The following is a 22,040-nucleotide window of genomic DNA, read 5'->3' as shown; positions in this document are numbered from 1 at the left end:
GTTAAAGGAATCCAGGGGCTCAACTTGGTTTGGTCAGCCCCCAAGAGGGGGTTGTGCCCATGCCTGAGTCCAGGGGAGCATCTCGGGAGTGAACAGAGTCTGTTCCTGGGCTTTTCACCTACCTCAGGTGTTCACCCTTGGCTGACCTATGCTGGTGTCCTGTGTCAGCGCTACCTGCAAGGGTGCAGGGAGCTAGTCAAACCAGAGCCTATGCAACCACTCACTTTTCCGTAATCAATAAAGTTGTGGCCTAAATTCTCCCAAAAACCAAAACTAAAATTTGAGTCAAATGTGTTTTATTTAGGGGGGAGGTCTGGGTCTGAACACGCAAAGGAAAAGTGGCCCATTCTCCTTAGTTACAGCAATCTGGGCTAAAGAGCAAAAATTAAGAGTCTTAAATGGTCATTCCTAATTATTCTATTAGTATCATCCAAATCTTTATTTCTCTTGCTGTATCATTATTTATACTAATATTGTTACGATTACAAATGATGAAGCGCTAGCCAAACTCAAAAGAACATGGAAAATATAGAACATGATCACCCCAAGGTTAAACCCTTTTTGGTCTGATTTAACGAGAGCTAAGCATGTGCTTAATTCTCTCCCCTTTCAATCAAGGCTACTTAAAATTACTTTAACTTTAGCTGAATAGTTGTGTCCCTGCTTAGCACATGTCCTTAGATAAAAAAAAAATGCACTTCTAACTCTCTGCTGTGCTTGAGGAGAGTTTAAAAATACATTTTACGTGATATTCAAAATGCCACTTCATTCTATATTTCTGTTACTATCCCAAAGGAATTGACTTAATCATAGTGGATGTTTGTTTGGGGTGTGTGTGCAGGAAAGCATGTGCCAATGAAAGAAAAGTAGACAAAGAAAAATAGGAGACTTGAGATAATTTTAACTATGGGGATGGATTGGTATATTTATGTAGAGTATTTTTAGCAGTTCATCATAATCATCCCAGTTCTGAATGTTGCATGTTGCAAATTACAGAAATGTAATAGAAAGCCACTCCCGACATATGGAGGGGGGTTGCGGGCTCACGCCCCATTCACACCCTCGCGGGACTGGCTGCAGCCCTGCGGGACTTAGGGAATCCCGGGGTCATTAAGATTCATCATTCACCGCGCCAGCCAATCAGCTGGCGGTGGAGGCAGTACTTGTAAGGGGCATTTAAGGTCGGGGCAGCCCATGCTTGCCCCTTTCTTTTCTTTCAGCAGCTGCAGTTTCCCACCCTCCCGCCCTTTAGGTTCTCATCTGGACTTTGCTATGGGCTTCGGCTGGTCGCCGCAAGGGGCCTGGTAGGAGTTTTTCCATTTGGCTAATTGGCTATATTTTGGAAGCCACTTGGTTTTTTCACCTACCTCGTAGCAAAACGTCACAACATCTTTGGTTTGGGTGGTTAGGCATTGGCAGGGGTATTATTATGCAAATGAGATGGGGGGAGGAACACCATCACCTCCCCCAAATGTTGAAGGGTAGTTCATTAAAGGACTCCGGGGGGGGGGCGTCGCCTCATCTGAAACCTATGGAGGCTAGGGCCTAAAGTGCGCTCCCGAGCGGTAACCCCTCGGGGAGCGCCTAGGGATGTGCATCTCGGGGGCTCCCCCTGTTGGTGCTTAACCCTTCCTGGTTATACCGGTTAGTCTGATAGGGCCAATGCCTAATCAATAAGGTTGTGGCCATTTTTCGCCCATTAACCTAAATTCTGGTGTCCTGTGTCTTTATTTATTCCATCTGTGGGAGGGGTTGGGAATCGCCACGCAACTACCATCCCCTCTAATAGCGATCTTTGGTCGCTGAGTTCCTTCCAGTTTGGAAGCAAAATGCGGCTAACCAGAGCAATGCAGGAACAGCAATTTTCACTGCATTGAAACAGGCGGGGATGTAATGTATGCATTATGAATTAACTATTTGGCAAATGTCCCCTTTAAAACAAACAGGTATGGAGAGCTGACTCAGAGATGTGGCCTGGCAGGATCACTTGGTGACTACTTTATGCAGACTCCCAGGCCTCTTCAGAAATAAAATTTGTTAACCATTCACTCCAGACCCTCCAAGTGTCCCTATTTCTTCAGGGACATCCCTGATTTAGAGAAGCCATTCCGGTCTCTAATTTGATCCCGGAATGTCCCACTTTTCCTTAGGATGTCCCTATTTTCATTGGAGAAATGTTGGAGGGTATGGAGTTATCCGACCCCCGAGCCGTCTGAAGGCAATCCTGTATAGGGAAGGTTTTTTACTGTTTAGTGTTTTATTATGTTTTTATATTTGCTGGAAGCTGGCCAGAGTGGCTGGGGCAACCCAGTAAGATGTGTGGAGTATAAATAGTAAAATTATCATTATGGAATGGGACGTCCTTCTTTTCATCGAAGAAATGTTGGAGGGTATGTTAACTCGGCTTGTAGTAAGTTTCAACATAATCCACTGAATATAACATTCCCAATGCAGCCAAGGTTCCTGTCTCCGTGGCAGGAAATGTTAGGAGTCAAATGAGTGACTTGAATGTGTGTGTTAATAACCCAGCCCACTGCCAGCACTGGCCACACCCACTTTTATGTGCCCCCCCCCCACAAGCATTGCTGCATGCAGGCCAAGACAACTGCCCACCTCTAGACTAGGTTAACATGGAGCAACTCTTACAGGGTTAAGGTGAAGAATATCTGAGCATGAGCGGGTGCCAGAAAAGGGGAAATTAGAAATTCACTTGCAATCTTGTTTTTATTTATGAACATATTACAGTGTTGGTGACTCAGACTCAAGGCTTGAAATACAGGTGGGGATTATGAACAGGCTAGATTTCTATTACAAGTCAGGTAGCTGCAAGTTTTACCAATATTGCTAATTTGATCCACTTTTTTTATTCTCTGCCAGCCTACATATTCTCCCAGGAACTGAAGTCTGCATAGGTAGTTCTATCCCTGCTCTGTCTCCCAGTCTGTGAGGCAGAATAGGCCAGTCACCATCTCTCAGCCTAAAGTCACACAATGAGCTTCAGGAATGGATGAGGTTTTAAACCTAGGACTTCCCAGTCCTCTTTCAACACTTGCAGTATTGGAAAGCATTCCAGGTGTGCTCTGGTGGTGCAAACTTAACACAGAGCAGGTCTTTAATCAACTTACAATCAAGTTTAAAGACTTTTCAGATTCCATTAAATGCCTGGGTGGAGAGGAAAACCCTAACCTGGTGCCAAAAGGATGTCAGTGTCCACACCAGGTGGACCTCACTGAGAACTAGGGGTACAAGAAGGCAACTGTTTCTGTCCATACCTGTATTTATCACATTCAGGGCCATTTCCATTCCACAGAGTCCACCAAATACTACATAATTTGTCTTGCTGCCCACTATTTAACTTGGATCAAGTAAGACAAAAACAATGTAATATCATTCAATCGCAGATTTAAAAACAACAGCAATATGAATACCATATTTGCTTGGCTGATTGCTATTCCTGACCAAAGACAAACATGCAAACTGTAGCCATTTTAGCTTCCTTTACCTTTTCCATCAGGATTTCGTCCCTATCAGGACAGCGCCGTCAGAGGCAGGATGTTGGGGATTGCAGTGGGGGATAATAATCTTTGAGAAAGCTGTCTGTAATCTTTGAGAAGCCTTGGAGAACAGGTGAGGTCCCTGCAGGCTGAAGGTGGGCAAATGTTGTCCCCAGCTTCATAAAGCGGGGAGAAGAGGACACAGGCAAATACCGTCTGGTCAGTTTAGGTCAATATCAGGAAAGGTCCTAGAACACATAATTAAACTAATGCATGATCACTTAGAAAAGGATGCTGTGATTACTAAGAGCCAGCATGGGTTCCTCAAAAAAAAAGTCATGCCAGAGTAATCTTATTTATTTCCCTTTTTTATATATAATGTTACAAGCTTGGTGGCTCAGGGGGATGCTATGGATGTAGCATATCCAGATTTCAGTAAGGCCTTTGATAAAGTGGACTGCCTGGGAAGGTGATGGTTTCTCCTTCACTGGAAAGCTTTAAACAGAGGTCTGTCAGAGATTCTTCACCTGTGATTTCTGCATGGCAGGGGGTTGGACTAGATGACCCTTGCAACTCTATAATTCAGTGATTCTATCAGAGTGCTGTTGTGCTCAGTTTTTGCTTGTGGAGTTCCCATAGGTTTCTGGTTGGCCACTGTGAGAACAAGATGTTGAGCGAAATGGACAATTGTTCCGATCCAGCAGGGCTTATGTTCACAGGCCAACAACCCGAAAAGACACTCTCTGTTGTTGCTACACTATGCTTTTATTAAGTTCAAACTCTTAAACTGTAATTCTTTGATTATTGTGTTTTGTAATGTTAGCTGCTCTAAGCGGTTTCAGAAAAGCAGGCTCATCATCATCATCATTGAAAGCAGAGGCATGATACTGTCATGGCAATGCACTTTTAAGCTGATCTCAGCAGGAGGGATTTCAGCACATGCTTAACCCTTCCAGTGACATTAAAGAGTCTTTGAAGTCCTTAAATCTGGCTGGGTCCTGCCCTAAGTCTCCCCTGTTGCATTTACAGGTCATTTCCATCATTCCAACAGTAGGAAAGTGAAGCCCTTTTTTTTGTTTTGTTTTAAGGAGTTTATAAATTATGGAAAACAAGTTGACAGCTTGTCCTTATAAATATGAAGATTGCCTTCTGTACCCTCATGAATCTGAAAAGTCACTGCTTAAAAAAAAAAATAATCGCAAAACTACTGATTCAGCAAACTGAATGAAACTAAGCATTCCCTGCATACGTTTTGCTGACCAGGGAATACTCCAGCAATTTAATTTTTTCTTTTTCTTTTTTGGTGGTCCAACATTTGCTGTGCTTTTTTCCCCTCTTCCAAATATTATTATGTTTACAGAAAGAGTCCTCATTTCCCGCAGAAAGGTCCCATTATTGACAATATGAATATAACAGTGAAATATACTCCAATACCTGAATATGCTTAGAGAATCCAGTTACAGTCCCTGTGGAATGTTCCTTATTTGTTGCTAGCAAGGAAAGCTCTGGGGTGCTCCACATTTTCTGCTTATGCTTCCAACCTTACCATGATAGAGAAAATGCACAGAAATTTCATCTGATGCCACCATCACTCCACAATTCAACACATGGAAGATATAGCTCCTAAGGGCTCATTCCATGGTAGGAACAGAGGAAGCTGTCTTAGACAAAGTCAACCCATCTAGCTCAGCACTGACAACCCCAGATGGCAGCAGTTCTCCGGGGGCTCAGACAGGAATCTTGCCCAGTTCTACTTGGGGATTAAACTTTGGGCCTTCTGCATGCAGAGCAGGTCCTCAACTACAAAGCAAGGAAGCTTTTTCCCATCAAGGAACATAAGAAGAGCATGCTGGGTCAAACCAATGACCCATCTAGTCCAGCATCCTGTTCTCACAGTGGCTGACCAGATGTCAGTGAGAAGGCTGTAAAGCAAGATCTGAACATAAGAGCATTCTCCCTGCTCTACAGTTCCTAGCAACTGGCATTCAGAAGCACACTGCTCTGACTGTGGAGGCAGAACATAGCCTCCATTGTAGCTAGCAGCAATTTACAGACTTGTTCTCTATGAATTTGTCTAATCTTTTCTTATAGCCTTTTAAATTTGGGGGCCATCACTGCCTCCTGCAGGAGTGCTCCACAGAATGACTATGTAGTGCATGAAGAAGTTCATTTTTATATGTCCTGAATCTTTTAACGTTCTGCTCTATTGGACATCCATGAGATCTAGTGTTGTGAGAGAGGGAGAAAAGCTTTTCTCAGTCCACTTTCTCCATGCCATGCATAAATTTAGATGATCATGCCCCCTCTTACTTGCCTTTTCCTTAAACTACAAAGTCCCCAAAATGCTGCAACTGTTCCTCTTAGGGGAATCGCTCCATCCCTTTGATCAAGGCTTTGACCACCATTTCATCTCCCCATTCCTTCTCAGAAGTCCTCCATTGTTTTCACTCATTATACAGTGGACGTAGAACATATCCATCAGGTTTAGTGGCCACTGATAAGCCACATCCTCCATGAATTTACCGAATCCTTTAACTTCAAAAGATGTTTAATTTGGGGAATTTGAAGTGCCAGTTCCCTGTTGCTGAGATTCCAGAGATGAGTGTCAGTTTGCCTCCAAAGGTAGAATGGAAATGGTAGGGTGGCAGGAGGCAACAATAGATAGTGGAAGTGGATAAGCGTTCTTCTGCCCCTCTCAATTTGCTTTTGAAACCCAATGCCTCATGGTAGGGCTGGCCTTGATTGTCATTTCATTTTCCTCTCCCAATTCTCCTCCTCCAAAAGTCCCCTGTATTCGTTCTGATTGCAGAATCTTCAATATTCTGGTTGCAGAAATTATACTTTTGGGTGGATCCCACCATGTGCAGTTCTCATATATAGTGGGAGTGAATGAAAGAACAAGGTGTTTGGGAAGTGTTTTCTCCAAAACATAGACACCCCATCCTACTCTTGGGTATTTAATCACCCACCACTTTCAATTAAGTGCTTCCCACTGAAAGAGGATGGGAAAGATGGTGAAGGAAATTGATTTCCTCCTAGCTAATGCATCTTTCCCAGTCTCTGGCCCACCCTTATAAGCTCCCCATTCCTTTCAGAAGGACACAGATTAGAAAGTCACTTGGTCAAGGGGCAGCAGAGGGCACTCCAGGCCAGAGCAGGTTAAGTTGTGGTCACTTTATCTCTTGTTGTTGACGCAAAGGCCCGAGGCCACGGCCTGAGGTTTTCCGGCAAAAAAAAAAAAAAGTGTTTACAAGCAGGTCAAGGACTTGTTAGCAGATAACCATTAGCAAAACAACTTTGCTATTGACAAAAGCAGCAAAGAAAGGTATGTTTGCAGATGCAATCCTTCCTTTCTAGGACAATAAGGTTAAATCAAAATGGCATTTCTGAGGGTCTGCTTACAAGAGCTTCCTTTCCCCTGCTCCCCTTGAGCTTTTAAGAAGTTGTCCTGCCCTCTCTCTGTGTCTCAAAAAAAGAGCAAGCTACTATGCACTTGTGCACTAAACTTTTTAGAAACTTAGAACTAAATCAATTCTGGGATTTACTGCTGGTCAGACAGTAGCCAGGGCTTGTTAATGTCTCTTAGCTTTAGACTCTGCTTTCTAATTAGAAAGATGCCCCCCTCCTTCCTTTCCCAACCCATAGCTCATGAAAACGTTTGGCTCTGAGTGAACCTCACCTGGTGTTAGCTTTCATGATTGCCTTCTGAGCACGCCTCCCCCCCCCCAACCCAAAATCCAGAGCAGGTTCATCAAAAGGTTCCCTGAAAAGTTCAGGAGTCGTTCAAGCAAGCCCGAGCCAATTTATGGTTTTGTACGCCAGCAGCTGGGATTCAAAACCAGGGCAAGCTCACCAGACCAAATGAGGCTTTGCCTTCAAATGACACATCTGTTCAAAAGCCAACTAGCCTGGAATTTGCAAAAATGTACTGGGTTTTACACAGGCTTTTTTTCCTAGCAAAGGAATTGTTTTGATCTGCCCATCTATCCATCGATCTATTCATCTGTCTCATTCCTTCTAACTAGGACAGGCCAACCCAATTTCACACTCCTGAATGCAAATCCCAGTCAGACTGTGCACTCCTCTGAATTTTTCAATGTACTCTTCATGTGCAAAAAAACGCACATAAAATGTATACTTTCTGTGAACAACAAACACAACAGGCGTACTTTGCTGGCAAATGCATTGAAAAACATTGAAAAGTATGCAATACATATGCATTTATGTATGTATGTATGTATGTATGTATGTATATATGAGTGCAAGGAGATTGAACAATCTATGACAGAGTGCCAGCAAGACTGAAACGGGATGAAATTAACAGCTTTGCCCATCTTTACTGCTAATATTCCATGCAGAGACTTTTCTCACCCCCAAAACTATTGCTAAGCATCCCCCCCTATTTTAAATGAAGGAAAGGCTCTGTTTTGCTTATAAATTAACTACTAGCAGCCTTGTAAACAATGCTGATCAGGAATTCGGGGGGGGGGGAGCAGTGCAGTTTAGAAAGGTGCAATCTGCCATCTTGATTCAAAATGGTGTCCACTGGTAACCAAACACAGAAGAAAACCTATTCCTTGATCTCAGGAACAATTACACAAAAAATAGTTGTGATATTGTAAGAGGTGTCTAAATGCACGCAGTTTTGAATAATTCAGTCCACCATTTTGAATCAGATTGTATCCAAACGCTGCTCCTTGATCACAGGAACCAGCATACAAAATCTGATTAACATTGGTGCAGGTTTGATAGGTTCAGTCTGCCATCCTAATTCTAAATAGTGCCCAAAGGTATCCAATACCTCCTCCCCGATCTCAGGAAACATCACAACAAATTGGGTGAGGACATCTTCAAAGGTCTCCAGATGCATAGAAGAGACAAACAGCTTCCTAAAATACCTAGTAGAACTGTGGAATTGCAGATTTGGAAGTGATCCCAAAGGTCATTTATTCCACCCCTTGCAATCAGAAATCATAGCTAAATAATCCCCAACAGATGGCCATCTGAGTTCTGCTTAAAAGCCTCCAATGAAGGAAAATCCACTACATCCCAAGGTAGTCTATCCCACTGTCAAACAGCTCTTGCCATCAGAAAATTCTTACTAATATTTAGTCAGAATTTCCTTTTTTATAATTTGAATCCATTGTTTGGGTCCTCTCCTTTGGAGAAACAGAAAATGAGCTTGCTCCATCTTTCATATGACAACCCTTCAGAAATTTGAAGATGGCTATCATATCACTTCTCAGTCTTCTCTTCTCCAGGATACACATACCCAACTCTTTCAACCATTCCACATAAGGCTTGGTTTCCAGACCTTCAATCATCTTGGTTGTCCTCCTCTGCATATGTTCCAGCGTGTCAATATCCTTCTTAACTTGTGTCCCGTTCTGGACATTATACTTCTCTTGATGCTGTCTGGAATTGTGTTAGTTAATTTGTTATTCGGTTTTTGCTGTTGCATAACACTGTCAACTCATGGTGGTGGTGGTGGTTTGAATATTTTATTAGTTGAATATAAGAACAACATATAATCAAATACAAGCAATCAAATACAGTTTCTCCCCCCCCCCCAACAGGCCCAACTACGTCCAGGTAATTACATTAGTAATATAATCAAATAAAAAATTATTTCTACAGTTGCTGGTTTTAAAAAACATCATTCCACATGGCTCCCATGTGTCTTAGTTGGTTTAAATGCATGTTCTTTTTTTGATGCATATGTGTCAACTCATGTTAAGCTTGTGGTCTGCTAAGACCTCTGGATCCTTTTCACATGTACTGCTGTCAAACCAGGTGTTCCCCATCCTACCTTTGTTTATCTGATTAGTCCTGCCTAAGTACAGAACCTTACATTTGTCCTTTGTGGAATTCATTTTGTTAGTTGCTAGATGGAATAGAATGAAATGAAATAGCCCTTCTCCACTGATTTGGAATGCAAGAAGGTGACTTTGCTAATAACGCTGGGGGAAAATATTGTTATCCTACAATATATTACCAGGAGTTCAAAATATACTTTGCCAACTGCAGTGTTTGGAATTGCACATTGTGGGTTGTATGGTGCCTTACTGCTCATGTGTCAGTATTTACCCACATTTTTCTGTTACTGCTGGAATATCTAACACTATTGCAAATCCAATATCCATCCATCTTTTCCTCCTAATTCTTCCCCCCTCCCCCAGTGTATGGACCTATAAAAACAGAGTTGTGCTCAATAAACTCTTCCTATTAAAGATGACAGGTTTTTTGGGTTTTTTAAACACACTTGATTTTTTTTGTTAAAAAAAAATGACTGTGATTCCGCGAGAAGTGGAAGAAGTTCCTCCAAGTTCCTTTCCAAGCTGTTAAAGATTAGCTTGATGTAGATAAGCCTATTCCCCAAACTCATTATCTGTCTTCAAAATGCACCTTAAGGACTACTTAATAAAGTCAAGGTTATGTGAAGAGTATTTCAGTGAAAACCAGTGAATGACTGTTAATAAATCTGCATTACAGATTGGAGATTTTGTCTCTGTCTTTCATCCCAGCGATAGATGATCCCTCTGTTCTCTCCCTCCCTCCCTCCCTTTCTTTCCTTCTTTTTTTTTCTTCTTCAATAAACACGTGTTGCTACTTTGCTAAGGTCACCAGTTTGAATCAGAGGCAGCTGCAGGAAAATAGGAAGAGCGTTTTCCAGCATGTTTACAATTACCGTGTTCAATGCATTGCAAAAATATTTCCACCACTCCCTGAAAGAAGGCTACAGAGGGTGGTGAGGTTGGCCATTTGCTGTGGCCTCAAGTCCAATAAGGGGAGCATAGCCCTACCAGCACCATCATTTCTTCTTTTGCTCAAAAAGTTCAAGAAGATTTAAAGGTAAGGAAAACAGAATCTTCCCTTTGGCTATACATATACTCTCTTTCCAGTTGGGAGAGGTCAACAAGGCTGCATTCACACAGCAGTTTATTCCGTTTCTCTGATCTTTCCCAAACTGTTAATTTACACATTATATTTGAGCTTTCAAAAGCCACTTCCAAAATTCTAGTGGAACTTTGGCACTTATTTCCATGTTAATTGTTTCAGGGGGGGGGATCTGTTTGGAACCCCAGGAAATCACCCAAGTAAAGTCATGAAATTTGGGTAGTATACCAGGTACAGTATACAGTTTTCATGGGGGAATGGTAGAGGAACAGAAGCAAGCATGTGCAGAAAGGGGGGCGGAGCAGCAGCATTGTTCAATGATGTTTGCTGTGTCACTTTTTCAATCTGAGGGCCACATGCCAATGGTGGGTGGGGCCAGAGGAGAAAGTGGGCGGAGCAATTTTACTGTTGCATTGTAGGCTAGTTTCTACACTCTCTCTCTCACACACACAGGCGCCTCTCTATCTGCCAACCAGACAAGCAAGAGCTACTATCAAGCAAGAGTTGAAGGGCACATTCAAGGACAGACAAAAATAGGGTGAGTAGTTCTGAGAACCATATAGAGAGTCTTTCAGGGCCACATTCAGCTCCTGGGTTTGAGATTTCCCCTGTACGTTTATAGGATAAAACCAGAACCTTGAATTAAGTATATTTCCTTTCCCTGAGATCCTGGTGAGCTGTGCAGTTAAGAAACCGAGGTTAAGGGGAAGAAGAACAGAACAGATAGAATAAAGGACGGTGTGATATGAAAGTCCAGGCATCATTGCACGAAATGGCATTCCCATACACTTGTCAGGGCTCAGAAGTTTTATTACCAAGGAATTTCACTTCTGCCTCTTATTCTTAACACACTGCCCAGCGCTGGGCCTGAGAGGATTTGCTGATCTAATATAGATAGCGATTTTGTAGGTTTGTTGAGATTTATATAGACAGCACCTTGGGATCAGGAATTACATTTTAAAATGTAATAAAATGCTCCTTGGCATTTTTTTTTTCTAAAAAAAAACTTACAAATACCCGTACTTAAAAAAGTAAACATCAAATAATCTCTGATATCTTTCAAGAAAATGTTGACATAGCTCAAGGAGCTTCATCCAGATCCCCAAGTCGTTTGCTAAAGTCAACTTAATAAACTCATTTTCTTCATCCTGCCATGAAGTTTCCTATCCCTGGGAAGATGGAAAGGTAAACCAAAGATTGTTTTCTTTTATACATGTATTTATTTATGTGTAGATCGATAGACAGGTAGAATTTTTTTTTTACATGTACTGTATGTATGTATGTTTGTACAGTATGTATATATATATTTCTTCCACACAATTCACCAAATCCTCAGCCATGGTAGGGGCAACTCCACTACAGCAAATGGGCACTTTGCCTGCAAATGTGGTGTGCAAATTTCAGGGAAGGACTGTAGCTCAGTGGTAGAACATCTGCTTTACATGCAGAAGGTCTCAGGTTCATTCTCCAGGTAGACCCCTAACTGAAACTCTGAAGAATAGCTGTTAGTGAGTGTCAACAATACTGAACATATATGGATCAATGATCTGGCTATTAGGCAGCTTTCCGTGTTCCTGTGGATTATTATTATCCTCCATATAATTACTAATATAGTGTACCTCTTCAGAATGGGTCATCTCCTTGTCCTCCACCATCTTCTACAACTTTAGAACTGGTGCCCTCCAACTGTCTTAGACTACATCTCCCATTAGCCCCAAAATTCCTTCAGATGACTTGCCTGAGAGCCAAAGTACATGAGGTGAAGGAGGAGGCTCCTGATTTTGCTTTTCAGTAAAATACACCTTTAGGGGTGGGGGGAGACTGCAAAGTCTGAGCTTGCCTCAAGCTGGGGTGAAGAATTGTGAACCGGAAAAGTTCACATCCTGAACTCGCCCAATGTCTCCATCACTAGTCAACATCTACTTTGCCTTGAACTTTTTCCTTTAGGCAGAATTCAAGGCCAACTCTAGTAAAAGAGAATTCCAAGTTTTGACCTACGAGTGGAAAAAGTGATTGTTGTCTTCCAGCCATAAGCCCTGGAAATCTAGAAGTAATAACAGCAACTGTTGCTTTCATAAGATGAATGGATAAATAGGTGGATTGTTAGACGACGACTACTACTACTACTACTATTATTATTATTATTATTATTATTATTATTATTATTATTATTATTTCTTACCTCCCATTCACTGAAAGGTCCCAGGGTGGATAACAGCAATGTAAAAATACAACATTAAAGTAAAAACTACTTAAATAAGATGCCAGACACAGCTCTGTGGTGGAACTACTAGGAGGGTTTCCTAAACATAGCTATGGCTGTATAATCTGTATACCACCCCTCATTTAAAAAAAAAATCACAGGATTTTTTATTTTAATTAATTTACCTTTTTTGCTGGCCTTATCACAATTCTATTTGAATTGTGACCTTCATCAGATGTCTCACCTGAGCAGGACTCTCCAAATCCAATTCAGTGTAACTCTAAACACAATCTTCTCATTTTGTCTTCTCCAACAAACTTGCCAGAGCAACATTGGTTTTCTTGCTCCTGCCTGTCATGAAAGCATTGAATCCAGACCAGCAAGCCAGGGGGAGTGAGGAAGCATTATAGAGAGCCCTCTTTGCATAACAACTTTGCACACTAACCAGGTCCAGGTGACAGCAGATAGGTTCCACTCATCAATAGTATATGAACAGCTAATTAAACATCAACCGAGGCTTTAATAAATGGTTACTCACTTGTTTGCCAATGTGGAACAAAGAACCAGTTGCATGTGGGATGATCACATGACATTCTACAAAGGCAACTTCAGATGAAGACAATGCTGATGATGTGCAGGCCACTTTTCAGTAGGGAAGTTCATCATTCTATGTGTCCCCTGAATAATGAGGGTGATTTGGGGAAGACTCCCATATTCTCAAGTCAGATCATGCCATTAACAAAGTGTCTAGACCAGAGAATCTTAAAAGCAGTTATTTTGCCTCTGATTTTCCAAAAAGCTAAAAACACAACAAGGGATGAGTGTCAATTTTTTTTTGTTTCTGTTAACTTCTCATTTTTCCAGCCTTAAGTTCAGTTCTTCATATTTCATATTTCAATGACAAACATTTTTTAAGTCTCTCTGTAAATTCATCTGCATTTTAGCGTTTACCTAACATGCACATTTTTGCAAAGCAATCCCCCCTTTTGTATGTTATTTTCACTAACATATGCATTTTTATGGGCACTTTACCATCATATAGGCATACATATAGACACTTTACCATAGTATAGGAATACTATTACCTGGCTGGAAAATAATTACCTGGCATTGCAAAATTCAGAGAAATGCAAACTTCAACAGATGACTTTCTTGTTCTTGTTGTTCTTCTAGTGTGGGTTGGGCAGGTTCTCTTTTAAATATGAACTGAATCAAATATCTCCCCCATCCCTACACACAACTTTCCCACCCTTTCCCTTTCCCTACCTTGAGAACTGAAAACCATATTGACTCATGAGACACCCAGAGCTTGAGAGGGGAGGGGTGCAGATGAGAGGGAGGTGATGGACAAACAGGGGAGGGGATATTTTGCTTTGGCTAACAAGTCTAACTTTTAATCACAATAAATTATTTCCCCGGTGCACTCCCATCATAGTCATTTGTGGAAGGAATGAACAGAGTAGTTCCTTCATGTGAGTTGCAATTCTCCTCCAAGTTTTGGCTGAGATAGCAAGGCATAAGTGGTGGTAAACAAAGCAAAACGGGAAGAAAATTATTGTTGTTGTCTTACCCACCCTTCACCATAAGGTCTTGAGCCAGATTGCAACAATTTAAAAACAGCAGATAGCCATTGCACTACAGAAGGCACAGTTTATTGTGTGGCCAGCAACCTGCTTTTGCATTCTCTTGCACAACAACTGCCTGCTGGTGGAAAACTTTTTGCCAGCAGAAGAGGAATGCTGCAGAGTAATTTAGGATAGCCTTGAGGACTAGACAGTTGCTGGATATCCAGCATGCCCTCTGTTCTGCACCAATTCCCAGACACCGCCCATAAACTCACATCACGGCCTCTGGCTATATACTGTCCTGATATACGGTACTTTGCTTCATAGTTTTGCAAAATAATAATAAAAAAAGGTTTGTAGAAATGAAACTAGAGCTCTCCTGCTCAAGAGCCAATTTGCCAGGACGGCCTGGGAATCCCCTTGGAAAGGCGGGGGGGTTGAAAGATTTTATGCTTGTTCACTCCAATTCCACTGACTTAAAGGATTAAAGGGTTGAAGAAAAGAAGAAGCAGGAAACTGAAGTTGACATGAATGCCGCACAACTGTTGAAGTGTATACTCTCCTCCCTCTAGCTTTCCCCTTTTCTTTCCCAGTTAATGAATAACTCTGGATGTTGTAACTTATCTTGCTTGTACTTGGGGGGAAATGCACTTGGGCAGTATCCCTTAATTGGTGTCTTAAGCATGTCAGACATATCTGTCTTATCACAAAGCTTGTAAAAAAAAAAAAAATGAAGAGCAGGGCTCCCCCAGATGTAGGGGTGGACTGCTTTAACTTGAGATTAAATACTTTGTAGAGATCAGGCCATGCTCTCTCTCTCTGACACGCACACACACACACACACACACACACACTTTCCATTTATTCTGGGAAAGTTTGCCCCTACCAAGCAATGCAGAGAAACACATCACTTTTCTTCCAAACAGAAAAAGAAATGGATGCTAATTCTTCTACTGAGCTTGAGTTCTAAGTGCAGCCTAGGAAACCCTCTTGGCATTGGCCAGCTGACAGCTGTTTTTCTTAGGGCCTGCCAGAAGGGGTCGCTGCGGTGCACAGATTTCAAAGCTAGATACGTGAAGGGGAAGAGGAAGATGCTTTGGAAACAGAACTAAAGGAGAGAGATATTTGGTAAGCTTCCCACCTCCCCTTCTTTAGAAATGTGATGTTTGGCTAAAGTCTAAGCGGAAGTCCTTCCATTGTTGCCACAGCCTTTCTGTGAGTCTAATCCCTCACGCAGGACATTCGATCCTCAAGCCCATGCTATTACCCCACAGTGTATTATGGATGGCAAGCTAGCTCGGGGATTAGAAACACATAAAATGCTCAGAAAAACATTTGTTGAGATTTCCCATGCACACTGATGCAGATGGACAGTTAGATTCCACTGCTGGAATTCAAAGCCGTCCTTTGCCACAGTGTACACCAATGACTACAGGGAACAGAGGTGTTTGCAAAAGTAACATTTTCACAATAATAATGGCCTCTTCCATTAATTAACTCTTTCAAGGGTGTGCATCAAACTAAGTTATACTCAGAGTAGACCCACTTAAATCAATACAATTCAATTCATTGTGCTCATTAATTTCAGTGGGTTTACTCTGGGTAGGTCTAACAGATATAACTCACCGTATCCCCTTCAGATGAGTAGGGCTGCTTCTACACATTGCCCCTGGGGGCCTGCAAACAGGCAAAGGATATACTTTATTCAAGAGCTTATTGAAGTAAATGAGCAAAGAACTGGGGTTTGAGAGTTGAAATCAACCCCAGTTCTTTGCTCACACATTTCTCTCCTGCCTCCATCCCTAAAGGTACTGTACAGTTTCTTCAGAGCCCTCTGTTGCCTCAGACTTCTGTCATCTCTGCCTTTCCCCTCAAATTTCTTATATATCCCTTTTGCATCTCAATTCATTGTCTACACGGTACCCTTCCTTCTGCACCCAAGTTTCTGGACTCCTTGTCCCTCAGATCCCCTACTTCCTGGGAACTTTTCCTGTCCTTGGCCTGCTCCACAAATCTACTCCTGTTCCTGTGGCCTCTGTGATTTTGTTAAATCCCAGCCAAACCAACAAGTTTTCCTTCTTATGATAATCCTGGACTATAAACATTCCAGAAAACTTACTGTCTTTCCTGTGGAGCTGGAAAGCTTGTGAACTCTTATGCCACCCCACCAGATCAGCCAATCTGAGGATTCGTTGCCACAATAGTGCAGATTTCCTGTTGAGGGCATTGCAGTTTAGGCATGGGGCTTGTCCATTCCTGTAGGTCTTTGTCATGCTTCTTTAGGATCTTGCTTCCTTGTTTGCTCTAGCAGTAATCAAAAGAGGAATCACCCTTTCCTCTACTCAAGTGAGTAATATACATGTGATGCACGTTTCTCATTGATGAAAATGCTTCCATTCACTTGCCTTAGAACAACTTATGATACACATTTTACAGATGTGGAACTGAATCTGGGAGGTGTTATCCTGATGCTGAGCTAAGATGTGAAGCCAAATATTCGGATCAGATCCACACCATCCATTTAAGGCCCATCCAAAGCACATTTAAAGCATATTACTTTCTCCAATGAATCCTAGGAACTGTAGATTGTTAAAGGTACTATGAATTGCTGTTCTGTGAAGCGGGAACTACAGTTCCCATAATTCTTTGGAGAAGTCATGTGCTTTAAATATTTGTTGAATGGGTTTTCAGTGTATGGGCTGGATCTGCCCATGGTCACCAGCCACACATATGATCCTTATATACCGTTTTCTCTTGTTTTTATTTCTGTGTATAACTACATATACACAAAGTCTGCTTGTTTTAGAGCTCATCCTCCCCTAAATAAAGGGGGGGGGGAATAAAAAAAAATTCTGAGAAACCTTTTGAGATCTCTCATTTACTTACCCCATTCCAAAGGAAAGGCCACATTGCAGAGTTTTCTCAGAATATATCACACTATTTTTGTAATGGCCCCCATCTCCCCCCTGCCACATATGTGCATGGTGTCCTCCAACAAAAACGCTAAGTCTTTGAGATTGCAGATGATGCACAATTGTTGTCAGGCATTAGTAGCAAAAAAAAAAAGGAAAAAAAAAAAACCCTGGCAGGGGGTAGGAACTGTGCTCTTGCCACAGTTGAGGAAACTATTGGAGAAACTTCTTGAGAATTTATCCTGTCCCTGGAGAAATTTGATGAAATGCTCCCCCTGCTCACCATTTCTCTGCCTTCAAATAGGATGGAGAGTTTTGATCGGGCCATTTGCACACAGCTCCTGTTTATTTGCACACATTATGAATCACTTTTTCGAATGAGCCTTAATCTTCTCCATTAGTTCCATCAAGGAAAAGCATCATCCTTCTCAAAAGAGGCATTACACAAAAACGAGAAGCCTGTCAGCCCGACAATAAGCACATTTATTCAAAAGTCGGTCCCTCTCCTTTCAATGGACTTTTCTGGTAAAATGTGCTTAGGTTGGCAGTCTATCCTTGCAATTCACTTTGCGCAGCATGGAATTTGACTCCAACCATTTGTGCAGAAAAGGCAATGAGGCAGGACTAATCTTACCAACTAAGATAGTTACCGTCCCGTAAAAACTAAGATCTCAAAGAGGGAGATAAGTTGGCTCTCCAATTAATCTGGCCACCAAGGGTGTTTCATTGAGAAGTAATTTTTTAAAAACTTCCTTACATTTGGTAGATCATTTAGTACATTCAGAATAAGCTTCAGATTCCCAGTCAGAAGCCATCTCAAAGCCTTCATAGAGGTGGATTTGTGTCATAATTATACCATAGCTTTGAAAGAACTATACCATATTGAAGAGAAGATGACTAAGATTCAATATTGGACAGACATGAATGAATGATTTCATGGAAACTACTAAACAGAGTCAACATTTAGAAATCAACATGCCAGAAAATATTTAATCCCACGGTGTTTAATAAATATGTGATAATCAGGCAAGGAAATTGACTTCATTGAACCCTACCCATCATGATATTTTAGAACCTCTAAGCCATGATGGGAAATGGTGCAGAGTAGGTTTTGTCTCACCACATCAGGAACATAGGAAGCTGCCTTATATTGAGTTAGACCATTGGCCAATCTAGCTCAGTACAGTGGTAACTCGGGTTACATACGCTTCACGTTACAGACTCCCCTAACCTAGAAATAGTACCTCAGGTTAAGAACTTTGCTTCAGGATGAGAACAGAAATTGTGCTCCTGCGGCACAGCAGCAGGAGGAGGCTCCATTAGCTAAAGTGGTGCTTCAGGTTAAGAACAGTTTCAGGTTAAGAACAGACCTCCAGAACGAATTAAGTACTTAACCCGAGGTACCACTGTATTGCCTAGGTCAGGGGTCAGCAAACTTTTTCAGCAGGGAGCCTCAGACCTTACTGTCCCTCAGACCTTGTGGGGGGCCAGACTATATTTTTTTGGGGAAAATGAACAAATTCCTATGGCCCACAAAAAAATCCAGAGATGCATTTTAAATAAAAGGACACATTCTACTCATGTAAAAACACACTGATTCCTGGACCATCCACGGGCCGGATTTAGAAGACGATTGGGCCGGATCTGGCTCCCGGGCCTTAGTTTGCCTACCCATGACCTAGGTTGACTGGCAGTGGCTCTCCTGAATTTCAGACAGGGTTCTCTCGCAACTCCACCTGGGAATGCCGGGGACCGAACCAGGGGAAAAGTTATTGCTGGTGTTATATTTCCCATTACAGAGCACGGTAGAACACAGAGCATTGTTTTATTCAGAGTAGTCGAGGAGCTGAATCACAAACTGAAGCAGAGAATGCACAGAGCGACTCACAAACAGACCAGAATATTCATACACAGAGAGGTTCATGGTGAATCTTGGGGTCTGTGCACACTCCTCATATATACTGCTCTTGGACATTTGTCATTTGGGGCAGGCAGGAGAGCTTGGATGCCCTCCTAATATTTTTTCTGCAGAAGTAGGATGTTTCATTTGGGAAAATACTCTTCTGTTCTCCCTGAATATTGACTGATATCCAATGCATATGTTATTTTTATAATATAAATAATATCATGCTCAGCATACCGCACTTGCTGACCATCGTACAATTTTTTTACAATCAGGAGAAAGGCTGTTTGTGCATTTTTATCGATATCCAAAATTGTGTCAAGCATCATGGTATTGCTGGAATGAAGACCCTTTCTCCCTTTCCTCCCCCCCCCCTCTCTCTCTCTCTCTCTCTGTGTGTGTGTGTGTGTGTGTGTGTGTGTGTGTGTGTGTGTGTGAAGGCTTCCTTTAATAGCTCTGAATTGTGGGCAAAGCATAAATATGGCTTTTCTGTGGCTAGGACTATCACCCATCTTATTTATGACTGACCTGGTTGGGTACCGGTGACCTTGGGGAGTTTAATTGAGGCTGGGATTATATGACACAGCTTGAAGCCACCTGAATCTAAAGGGTGCGACACATATGCTCTCATTTCGATTCTCCTGTGTGAATGGCACCACTATTCTTATCTCTTGGAATAATGTCTAAATATGTAAGCCATATGACAGTAAAATGGCCTCCCAGTGCCACTGGAATCCTGCTGCCTTCCCCAGCAATTTCCCCCCTTCTTATATCATTTTTTTACAGCCAACTCTTAACTTTTTTATGAATGTGATTTTGGCAAAGAATTGAGCTTGTAAAATATAGGTGGGGGGGAGGGGGGGAGATACATGGACACAATGTACTTAGCTCTCTGTATTGAGATTGTATTTAACATCCCTTTAATTAAATTGTTAACATGCCTGATGAATGTCCCTTCCTTTCACCCTGCCCATTTCACTGAAAAGTAATAAATTCTTAAAGTCACTTAATGCAACTGAATATTTTTTTTTGTTGGGGGGTGAGATTGAGAAAGCAGGGAAAGCTCATAAGAAAAAAGGGTAGAATAAAGCAGAATGGCTGAGATATCAGCTAGCCAGTGTGATATTTTCTCACTGGTGGCTGTCCCAAGATAGATATAAACAGCTCTACTTAAGCTTGCCTGAATTTGCAGGATAAAAAGAGAACACCATTGCTGTTGTTTTATGACACAGACAATTGCCACTAGACACTGAACAGATGATCTTCAACTTATATCATTTACATTCTCAGTTGATCTTCTTCTAACCAGAGTCCTCAATGGGCTTATATATTTTTTCCCTTGCAGCCAAAACCAGCACCAGAAATCAGTTGCATTAAGTGACTTTAAGAATTTATTACTTTTCAGTACTTTTCAGAGTCAAGGAACTGCAAGGCCCATAACCGTTAAGAGCCTTAACTACCGAAGCTGATCATCACCATAAGGGATAGGGGAGATATTTTGTGCAGTTCACATATTAATGCAGACTTACTTAATTCACACTCCCCTCACACAAAAAAAAAGAATTAAAATGTTATTCTTTGAAATTTGCACTACTCTAGAATTTGCAATGCAGTTCTGCAACCATTTTTCTTTTCTGAAGTATGTATATTAGGAGAAAGTCTGGGTAAAAATGCATGTATTAGTGAAAATAGCAGGTTTCATTTTTAACAAAATGCAAACTGATGTCAAAATATGGCCAACTGAATTTAAGATAGGAAAAAGGGAGAAACTTAGAAAAAACGAAACTGCCAGATTCATCCATCCCATTTACCATCTGGGTTCTTCCATGGTCTAGGCCATTTTCTTAAAAGGCTATTTTAGGGGCTTCACCTAAACTGTTGGAGAGTCTCAACCTTAATTGCCCTTTGGAAAGTAAGTGACAAAGTGCCTCCCCCACCCCAGTGTGACCACCAACAAGAAGGGAGGAGAACTTCAGATACAAGTGAGGATCCACTGTATTTCCATATTGTTTAAGGAAGCAATAGGTTTGGGCCCTACTCATTCCAGATCCAGCTCTGCTGGAATACAGGAAGCTGCCTGTATACTGAGTCAGACCACAGGTCCATCTAGCTCAGTGTTGTCAACAGTACATTGACTGGAAGCAGCTCTCCGGGGGTCTCTACTTGCCCTACCTGGAGATGCTGAGAATTGAACCTGGGACCTTCTGCTTGCAAAGCATGGATTCTGCCACTGGCCCTCTCCTGAGTTATGGTCATTGGGAATGGCAAGGGTTGAGGGAAGACTTCAGAAACTAACACCTCAATATGCTCAAGGATCCTTGAAGAGGAGTCATCTCTTCTCCATATGGATTCAGTTGCCATTGTACTTTGTCTCTCCTGACCTATGTTCTGGGGGTGGGGGAAGCCCTCCTAAAAACTCACGAGAGCAGCTGGACGTGTCTGGAACAGCAAGAGCCTGCTGGAGATGCAGTGAGTGCTGCAAGAGAAGTTCTAATTGTTGCCATCTAATTGTTGATCAAAACGGCTTGTGGTGTGAGAGCTGCAGAAGATGCTGTGGCTGCCAGCAACATTAGGACTAAACTGTAGGCCTGGTGAAAGGAGGTGACAACAGGGAATGGGCATGTCCTAAACCAAAGGGATGTTGGCAGTAGTGTAGTGCTGGGTTCAGAAGTGCCTGGTTCCTTCGTGATAGCCACAGCCACACACCCTTACAGCCACACCCCTTTCAAAGATTATACAACCTTCTGAGATTATAAAGGAATCTTATCATTATATATTAATAATAATAAGAGTGCATTGCAATCACCACTGCAGGTGTCCATGCACTGCCTTTCAAGTAGATCTACTACTTTCTGGGCACATACCTGTAAATAATAATAATAATGATGATGATGATGATGATGATGATTTATATCCCGCCCTCCCCAGCCGAAGCTGGGCTCAGGGCGGCTAACAACAATAAAATAATACAACATTCTAAAATCATTTCATTATAAAATTAATTCAAATCAAATTGATGGCAACCATTGGGCTAGAGTTCTGTGAAGATTGCCAGAGGAGGGAGTC

General features: G+C 41.9%; 2 long non-coding RNA genes across 3 annotated transcripts in view; one reads left to right on the top strand and one right to left on the bottom strand.

The window, feature by feature from the left end:
- Positions 1 to 13,061, bottom strand: part of LOC307203534 — a 49,428-nt gene extending 36,367 nt beyond the window's left edge. For both annotated transcript variants that reach the window (XR_013833255.1, XR_013833256.1), the window contains exon 1: positions 12,839 to 13,061. This is a non-coding gene — a long non-coding RNA (uncharacterized lncRNA). The remainder of the gene's footprint in view (positions 1 to 12,838) is intronic.
- LOC307203542 lies at positions 11,415 to 20,362 on the top strand. The gene is made up of 3 exons (XR_013833274.1): positions 11,415 to 11,576; positions 15,184 to 15,287; positions 20,320 to 20,362. It is a non-coding gene; the product is annotated as an uncharacterized lncRNA (long non-coding RNA).
- Positions 20,363 to 22,040: the final 1,678 nt, after the last annotated feature.

The sequence above is a fragment of the Podarcis cretensis genome (genome assembly GCF_951804945.1).
Source record: "Podarcis cretensis genome assembly, chromosome: 14".
Classification (NCBI taxonomy): domain Eukaryota; kingdom Metazoa; phylum Chordata; class Lepidosauria; order Squamata; family Lacertidae; genus Podarcis; species Podarcis cretensis.
The sequence above is the reverse complement of the archived record's forward strand: the minus strand, read 5'-3'. Positions and strand labels throughout refer to the sequence as shown.